Source organism: Aythya ferina (genome assembly GCF_964211825.1).
Source record: "Aythya ferina genome assembly, chromosome: 13".
Lineage (NCBI taxonomy): Eukaryota > Metazoa > Chordata > Aves > Anseriformes > Anatidae > Aythya > Aythya ferina.
In genome coordinates this window covers 16,812,301-16,822,184 of record NC_140311.1, presented here as the reverse complement: position 1 = coordinate 16,822,184, position 9,884 = coordinate 16,812,301, and positions in this window count along the sequence as shown.

The window sequence follows — 9,884 nt, the reverse complement described above, 5'->3', positions numbered from 1 at the left end:
TCCTGATATAAGCAGTTTACGCACCTGCCCTATATGCTGCCTATGACCTCTTGTAAGTGAGGAAAATTATGAGGAATTCTGAACTAAGCTGACACAGAAATGACGGTTTGCATCATTTCATCTATAAACTCTCAGCCTAGGCTTAGTAAGCTACTTTCCAATAGGGCAAAAACCAGCTGTGCTCATGTTTCACGTGCAAAGTTTCAGGCAGGATATTTTCTAAACAATGAATTTGTGAACTCCTGACAGTGGGGCTGGTAATGGAAGTGCTGGCAGAGCCTTAAACAAAGAGGCACAAACACACATCCTTCATTTGACTTGCACATTTTGATTCTGCAATAATTAAGGGATGTATATCAGTAATTTTGTAGGCAGATGTCTGTTAGGAGAAGAGGATTTAAAAAAAAAATCAAAGCCTTGGCACATCTTAATTAACTTGTCAATCTATTTAACTGAGAACCAAACCTGCAGGAACTCTGCAGAGTTAAAACAACACTTAACAAGAACTTACTGTGGTATTGTGGCTTACTTAAAAATGTAGCACAGAGAGAACAGAAGACAAAACTGATGAGAAGGTGGAATGACTGCAGCAGTCTGTGTAGCCATCTGCTGCAATAAACATTTATGTATATTCACTTTTGCCTAATGTACCTACAAATGCGTTTCTCTGAATATCTGCAAAATTCAGTACGAAAACAGAACCTAATCTTGAATTACAGACAAAACTTTCAATTGTGGGAATCGGAGTATTAGTCTCTGTTCAGTTCACTAGGAGGTGACTGTAAGTCTTTTGACTTTATTAAAGATGAGCAACACCCCAGAGAGATAACAAGCTGAAAGACAAACTGAGGGATGGGAAACTGGAAGCTATTGTAGAAATGGATAGTTGCAGGTTCAGAGAAGAGGTATGATTTAGCCAAGTCTGAATCTGTAGCTGTGAATTTCTCCTGAATACAAAGGCCCAATTGTTAGATTTATGTGAATCTTTCTTCCTTTTTTTTTTTTTTTTTTTCCCCAGAAGTGAGGCTTCAGAAACAATTCATCCTCTTTTGTCATTTGATATATATATATATTTGGGAAATTTATGTAATTTTTTTATTCTGTTTGACAGGGGAAGAGGACGGAAGAATTCATCTGTAGCAGCTGTTCTAGAGACAAAACCGAAAAAAAATGGCAATATTTCCTGTGCTCTGGTTTGAGTCTTTGCCATCAAACTGAGAAGAATTGCTGCTGAAGTGTCTAGTAGCAGACCATCTAGGCTAGCAAAACACAGAGACACTAAACAAAAGGTGAGCCAGAGTAAGAAGCATTTTGCAACATGCTTGGGGGCAAATTTTAACACTTTTTGTGCTTTATTACTTAACTGAAGAGCATATCTGTTGGGAAACTACAGACTATCAAGATGATGACTTGTGGAATGAGGATATGGGCAAGAGCTAGTTGGGAGGACAGGCCACTAGTCCGAAAGCATGGGCATCATAACTGCAGAGACTCCAATACCAGCACAGGTGTCTGACACAGAGTGCTAGAACCCGTTTTAGTGCCATAAAGCTCAGAGGATGGCAGGTTCTGTGCCGGTGTCCTATCAGAGCATCATGGCAGCTTTCCAGCAGATATATGCTAACTACATTTCTAACACCTTAAACATTTGTCCTTTTCACTATGCGTGTTTTATCTCTAAATTAATATGCATAAACTTGTTAAAACAAGGATTAATGATACTTTATTAAAACACCTGACCCACTTGGCATTCCCTCCTTCCTAGGAAGGATCTTGAGTTGGTACCAGAATGCAAGTGAACTACGATACCTGCAACAATTAAAGGGCAATCACACTTACGCTGAATTCAGTGAGAAGTTCGTTACCAACTTCATGTGTGTCACGTTAGGGAGAAAATGCACAATTGGGTTCATGTCGAAGCTTGGCTGAATTTTTGATGCTAATCCCATTGCTGCCTCCTCTAGGCCAGAACCTCACGTGCCTGTACCACTGCTGTCTGAGGAAGCATTTTCTAAGATCCCGGTGCTGTGCCTGCCCTGCCTAATGAAGTTCAGAGGAAAAATAGTTGAATTCTCTTAGGTGGAGAGGGACATGTTATAGTATGGTGCTATCCAGGCCATATGTTAGTAGAAGTCAGAGATTATTTAATCGGAAGCCTGACTTAATCAGCATGTGTCTAGACATTGAAGCAGAAACAAGCTCTATCCATTTTCCAGGAAAATCAGGAGTTGTATACCAGGCACAGTATTATTTATAAAAGGACTGTTTTATGGGATTAATAAGCTGACGTATTACATTCCATCTTCTTGACATTCATACACTCAGGTCAAGTTTGCTGTGTTTTTTTTCTATGACTTTAGGTTTGTTAACTGTCAAGACTTAAATTTCAAACACATGTAAATTGTACTGTATCCTAGTTACAGTTCTCTGAATGCTTATTTTTAACCAAGCACTGAAACTTCTAAAATTCAAACTGTTAATTAGGTGACACTGCATGGCCAGTAATTAATGTCAATATATCAGACTTTTTAACTATCTGCTTCGTATTTAAAGTTAATACTTCCAGTCCCCTGGGGACAAGAAAATATATTAAATGCAGGGGAAGAAAGATAACACAGAGATGGGGAGAGCTGAGAAGACAAATTCATTTATGGTATAGGCAAAACCAGCAACAATACTTCTAAGTGTTTTCTCCAATACTGCCCTTAGTCTCTGAAAGTCATTTCTTAGTATGAAAGGACAAAGTGTGTAGTGTAGACTGAAAGTATATGTTTTCTTGTCAGTGATTATCATACTTGTATAGGAAGTGTACTTCTGTTGTTCCTATTTTAAATTTATGTGGCCAGTTTAATGTCACCTGGTTTGTGCGCAACTCTGCATGTGCTGATGTTGGACTTGGTATCAAAGTGATAGGAAAGGATTTGATGGGGCATGAAATATAAAAGTATTTTGTATTTCTATGTTCCCTGATAAAGATAAAAAATTGGAAGGGAACTAGCACTTTCTTGAGAAATAGGAAACTATCCACCTGAAGACAGCAATTGCGTCATCCCTCAGCCTTTGCTCCCTATGGCTTGAACAAGCCCCGTCCTCACCTCCCAGGTCATGCTGGTGATACAGCTGGTGATCCTTCTGGTGATCCTGCCCTCTGCAGCCCTCCGCACAAACAGGGCCACTGATCGTGCTGAACACAAGCATACCTGGTGCCTGTAAAACCTGCAGGCATTCCCACTATGACTTCGTGTCAATACAGGATCTTGCTTCTGCCCTAAGCTGTTCAGGTGCTCTTTCCTTGAGCTATAAGAAAGTGTGCTGTTGTACCCAGATAGGTTTGTGGCTCCACAGAACTTGTTATGTTAACTGCCATCTGCTGGATAGTTCTGTGATGGGGTTCATCCTGATGAGTTTAGGTCCGATTTTATCCTGACTGCACAAACAGCAAAGATAACACCTTTCTTTTTTAAGCCATTAGGTATGTTCAAGAGGAAATAAACCATCAGCGTTTGTTACCTCAGGTGTCAGTAGGTCCCAGTGGACCTTGCTGATAGGCAGCTTTTGCTTGCATCAGTTGGCTGCCTTCTCTCTCTGAAATGCTGGAATTCCCCACAGCCTTTGCCAGACATACCTTTAGCACCTGGAAATCCCCTAACATGGGATGTGCTGAGGGGTGTGATGGTGCCCCTGCTATTTCCCAGAAGCTGCAAGGATTAGAGCATCTTAGTACTCATCAAACCAGCACTGCTGGCTGTTGGCTAAATGCATGAATTAATTCGCTCCTCGATCTTTATTAGCAGCTTTCATACAGCATTCCATAGACACCACAGCCCTATTAAATTCCCTGCGACAATTACAAGAATTTGCCTTCTGGTGAGACTAATTCATGCAAGAGCTTTAATGAGTGTTTTTCCCCTCCCTGTAGATCTGTGCTTAAAAATCCTCTCTCATGCTGATACAAAAACACAGTTGCAGATTATATCTTTAAAGATACAGTTATGTTAGCATGTGTTGCAGGACTGAGTCTCTTATCAAGCTGGTAATGAATTCAGTGTTTGCTGTTAAATGAATGCTCTGATTACTTTTCAATGCATTGCATTACATACATTTGCAATTCCTTTCTCAGTGAGGCTCTATTGGAAAATGTGCTGATATGAAAAAAATTATTTTCATGTTCTATCATTTAAGAGTAAATGGAGTGTTATCTTCCATTTTTTCATTTAACACTGTAGACTAGCCATCTGCTCTAGTCACTGCTTTCAGTACTAACAAACAGGAGAATTTATTTTTAGGTTCATACAGTATATAATGTTCATATATTGATGCTGATCCTCAGTGTATGTTTAAATAATTAGCTGTTCTATATTACTTATTTAAAAAAAAAAACTATTGAAGAACAACAGAAGGAAAGCATAAACAAACTATCCTTATTTGAGGAAAATTCATGGTATTACTTTGTAAGCCTCTTTACTAACAACATCATGAAGCTGTTAATGCTTGAGGCATTTAAAGCTCAAGGAATCCTCAGAAACATGAGTGAGTCATCAAATTATTCTTCATTGCCTCTTAGCAAGCTGAAACCATCATCAGCTACATAATATTAAAGAAATACCATGCTGCTGATTATGTATGATGTTGTATATGCTGTCGGTGTGACTTCATAATATTTCATTGAGATGTGGATTTTTTTTAATTACTAATTTTGGTTGGGTTATTTTTTTCTCTCCGGTCTTCGAGACATTGTAATGGGGTGCAATTTTTCAAGAGATTTATGCTTAGCATAGCGTTAATGCTACCCAGCTCTGTTCAAGTGTTTGAATCAACAAAAATGGAAATACTTCAAATCATTAGTCACTGGTAATTAGGGTGTTTGTGGATATTAAGTGGGAAGTTAAACAATCTTTTTCAGTGGTTGGCATTCTAGTTAGGATGTTGGATAGTTCTGTAGCCCTGTGATATTTGTAACACAAATAATATGATACGTTTTAAATAACTTGTAAAACAGCCAACAATATACTAATATAACATGTGAGCTGTTTGCCATTACAAAACACAGGAGAAGTCATTGTGGAAAATCTGTTTTTGTGCTTGAGTCTGTGTAGTCATGTTAACAAAATCATATTTTTAAGAAGAAAGCCTAAAAGACAATTTTGTAATGCAATCATACCTGTCAGTATATAGTTCATTTACACTCGTTATTTGTCTGCAAAATGTAATTCACACTGTACCTCAAATGTGTGTGTAGCTGCTTAAAGGTAAGGTCTTAGGAATAATAGGAGTTAATATTTTTCAAGAAATAAGTGTAACAGTATCTCCAAATGAGGACTGCACCTTTCAGCACATATTTGTCAAAACTAATTTTATATCAGTCTGAGGGAAGGTTTCTCTTTTCTTCCCCTCACAAACTTGTCCTATTTTCCCATTTTTTTCTCATATTTCTTCCCATTAATTTTCTCTTAATATACTTCTGTGAAGCACTCCCCTCCTTGTGTTCTTTACCTTCTCATATTGTTGATTACAAATTATGACTGAGTAGGGTATTGTCACTTTTCTATAACCTCTAGCCTGACTTCTGGTTTCAGTTTGATTTCCATGACTCTGGGGACACTTTCATTTAGTCTGATGCATGCTGTAAGTGGAATCATCAATGTTCCCATTTGAAATACAGGTGTCAGTCTCCCCATGGCATGTGGATTATTTAGCATTCAGTGTTGATTCCACCCATTTTATAGGACCATTTAATAATTACACATCTTAGCTCAAGAAATAGTCTTTATGAAATTGCGCCCCGCTTTATTACAGGTGGAAGAAATAAGTACTTGTCAATATAAGTGAAGTTTATTCCAATGTTGTAATCGTATTAAACACCTTTAAAGAGGAAAAAGTATCTGAAACCTGTTTTATTATTTAGACTTTATTAGAGGTTTTAAATTCTAACTACCATTTGTTAACAGTTCCATGTACATAACTGACAGAGCGTAGCTGACTCCAGTGTTTTGATCATAAGCCATAAGCTTAACCACTGCACTTGTGCATATTCACGATTCTGATATTTTATATGTAAATCTCAGGATTTCACCACCATGCATATTCCACTTCAAGTACTTCTCTGCCGTAGTGCAAATCTCCTGCGAGCGTAGCCTTGACGGATTTTTATAGATAGTTTTATTCCACTTACATGGCTAAGACATTTCATGTACGTGTGCCAAGCTGTCAAAGCTGCAAGGATCTAAATGAGACCAGAGCTGCCACCCTTAGGAAACAGAGAACTCAGACATTTGAGGGCATAATGCTAGAGAGCTTTAATATCCTGCTGCAGTGTAGTTTAGGTTTCTTTTTATTGAGGGACTGGAATGCTTGAAGAACGGCCGCACATCAGAAGTAACTGGAAGTTTTGAGGGTTCTTCAGGGTGAACCTGAACAAAGAGCAAAAGTGTGTCAGTTTAAGACTGCAAAACTGAAAGATGGTCAGGCATATGACAAAAGATGCATCTCTTGTCTGAAAGAATAAGTCCACTCATTATTAGTGCAATAGTTCATTATACAAAAGTGCTAGAAGTCCAGTTGTAAATAATGAGTTTTACCCTCTGCAGTTTCACTAATTCTCAATTGGTTCAGATTTGCTGTGATCCCTCAGCGTGCAGGCACCATCTCAGTTGCCTTGCTGAATGCTAATGAGCTTCCACTGAATTTAATCACAGAAAGACGTCTCTTCCACATCGACACCTATTACCAGCTCCCAAACTGCTTTGTGAAGCTTCGTAGCGATGTGCCCATAGTGTTGGAGCTGCCTGTAAGAGCTGGAAGTCACACCAGGCACTGTGTAATAGAGCACTCAGGCGGACTTGAGGACCACCATATTGTGCCCTTACCTGGGAACCACCTTACTGTTTACCAAATACATTGAAACCATCCCTAAGGCAATATGAAGAGAAGGTAAAAATGAAGGAAGAAACTGCATATGGAAGTCCATATATTAACAACACAGCTCCTATATTTAGAGGCAGGCAGGAAGCAATATATTAAGAACATGCTTTTATCTAGCTATGCTTCAGATCAGCTCTGAGCTTTTCTCTGCTTCCTCCAGCTATCCAGCTGACAGATGGTGTCATAGCTTTGTGGCTGAGATCCATAAGTGAAATGCTTGTCCTGGGTTTAGCTTTCACCAAAGGGGAGCTTCAGTTGGGGCATACTTATCCAAGCTGTCCCCAGCTTTTCATTCAGACCTTTCCAAGAATTTCCCGTAATTCGTAACTTTGGATTCTTAACTCATTTTAACACTCTCCTTAGGGTTTAGTGCACCTTAATCTATCTTTAGAAATGCTTTTCTCCTTGGATGCAGTAAGCTGGAGCTATCTTCTGCCTGTACAATAAATGGGATTTCTCAATTGTTCTCGTATGTCAGCAGAAAGAAGTCGCAACCCTATAGTCTACCTATTAGCAATATTCCCTCCATTTGGCTTCATTCCTCACACAGTGAAACTCTTTTCATATAAGCATGCGTATTGCCAACTCTGCTTTTTCCGAGACTATAAATAAGCATGCGGCTTGTTACTATTTCTTGATCAGGATTAAACACAGTCATAATCAAACACGTCCAGGATGAGACTGAGCTTATAAGGAATGATATCAACTTTGGCTTTGAGGATTCTGGGATAACAACAGGTGCTTCAAAAGGTCTGAATCAATATACCTGTGGGAATCATCTGAACCAATTTTATAGCTTCTTATAAAACCTTGTTTTATTGCAGTTCATTCCCTCACTGTATTTCACAGTTCGCATCCATCTGCAAATGTCATTTTTCGTCCATTCTGACTATATTTCCCCTCCTGTTCATCTATTTTGAAATAAATAAATTAATTCTGGTTTATTGCTTCTGAAATGACTAGATTTTTATGAGGTATGTAATACTTCCACAGCAGAGTTTTTGCGGTTCTGCACTATACCCTGATGTATGATTCTTGCAGGAAAAACCTAAGTACTCGCTTATGTGAGTACTTATTTATTAGCCAGATGATGCTTTCAAAGTGTTGAGAAAACATTAACAAATTAGTCTTCATGCCAACACCCGGTATGTCAGCCGTGTCTTCATTTGTTTTATCTTCAGTTTGCTGTTAGGGATACTGAGACATCCCTGATACAGCTGTACAGTGTGTTAGGGTAGAGTGAAAGTGTTCTCAAGACCTGGTTTGCTGTCTACACCATTCATGGAAAGACTGGTGGCCATGCTACAGAGTATACACAAGTACACCTCTCAGATTAGTGTGGTATTAGTTTGCCGCAGTATTTTAGCATTTATTATTTTAGAATTTTAATATTAGCAACATAATATTTTATGGTGCTTTGGGAAGTAGCATAGAAGAACTTCAGCTATCTTTTAGGATTCTATTCACAAATCTCCTCTGTGGTGAGTTATTGCCATTCTCGTAGCTTCCATTTCTTCTACTGAGCTTTTTCTGTCATTTATTCTGACTGCAAACTCTGGACCAGGCATCGATTTTTTGTCTGAGTTATACAAGGAAATCTTCTGCTTCTATAACTAAACCTAAAAAAAAAAAAAAAAAAAAAAAAAAGCTTACTTTTTTTCATAGCAAGCTCCTTTGAACAGTTTAAGTTTATAAAAACTCTTCAGTTAGTTTTCTGTGTCTATGTCATGAGCTTTGTTATCCTGGTTAGATTACTTTGAGATGTTTCCCATCACTAAAGTATATGGCCTCTTCTTTCTGTCTCTCTCGGGGTTTGTGCAGTGAGTGCCTTGTGCAGATAGCAGTAATCATTACTGGGTTCAGAGACACAGAGTTGGAAGAGCAGTACTGCTAAAAAGACTAAAACAGTAGGGGGAGGAATTCAAAACCAACAGCCTTTGAGAGTTGTAAAGGCAGGAAGAGCAGGTAAAGGCAAAAAAAACATGCAGGGAAAATACTTTCAAATATATTAAGTACCTTACCAGCTTTAAAAGTAGAGAAAAATATATGCATTACCACATAAAATGGAATTTATAAATCTGCATGCTTAGTTCATAAAGATAGAATATTAAAAATATTAACTACACAATTTTCTATCAAGTAGTCATTTTATATGTATAGTTAGGTACATACATTTATGTATATGCCAGACTTTTCAGTTCTGATTGCTTTCTCACTTCTTAGCCATTTTAATTCTAAATATCATAAATGAGGGGCTGTTGACTATCATATTATGTGGTTTTTATTTGTTTGTTTTTGCCTGTCATATTTCCATTATGACAATTATTTGACAGATAGTTATCTTTAACTTTCCTATATTTAACTTGATCCTTTTACTTCCAGTACTCCTTCCTTGTATCGCCAATAATTTCTCATCCTCTTAAATGTTGATGGCATGGGACATATTAAACCCGCAGTTATCTGTAAGCCAACCTGAAAGCATTTAGCACTTTTAATCTCCTTTTGAAAATAAATCTCCCCCTCTTCACCAGTCTTCTGGTGTTTGTTTTTGTTTGTTTTTTTAATTTTTTAGCATTAAGTGAATGACAGAGCTTTATTTTCAGCATCCAGCCACAAGACTGAACTTTCCCATTCGCGTGCATGTTTCTCGTGTAATTAGCGCCTGCTTGAGAGCTTTAAAGCTCCATTAGACAACACCTAGTGCGCGGCTGTGCTGAAGGCAGCACGAATTGAGTGCCCAAATGCCGCTTGGCCGTCTATTTCAGCGTCTCGCGGAACGGATGGGACACGTTTTATAAATGACTCTGCATAGGGGCAGATGTGGAGTCATTTAACTAATCACAATTGACAAGTTATCTCCTGGTGAGGCCCTCCCCTGACCAGGCCGCGCGTTGCCATGGCGACCCGCCCCTCCCTCCTCCCCCTCCCCTCGGTCCGCCGCCGCCCCACAAGGCCTTGCGCTG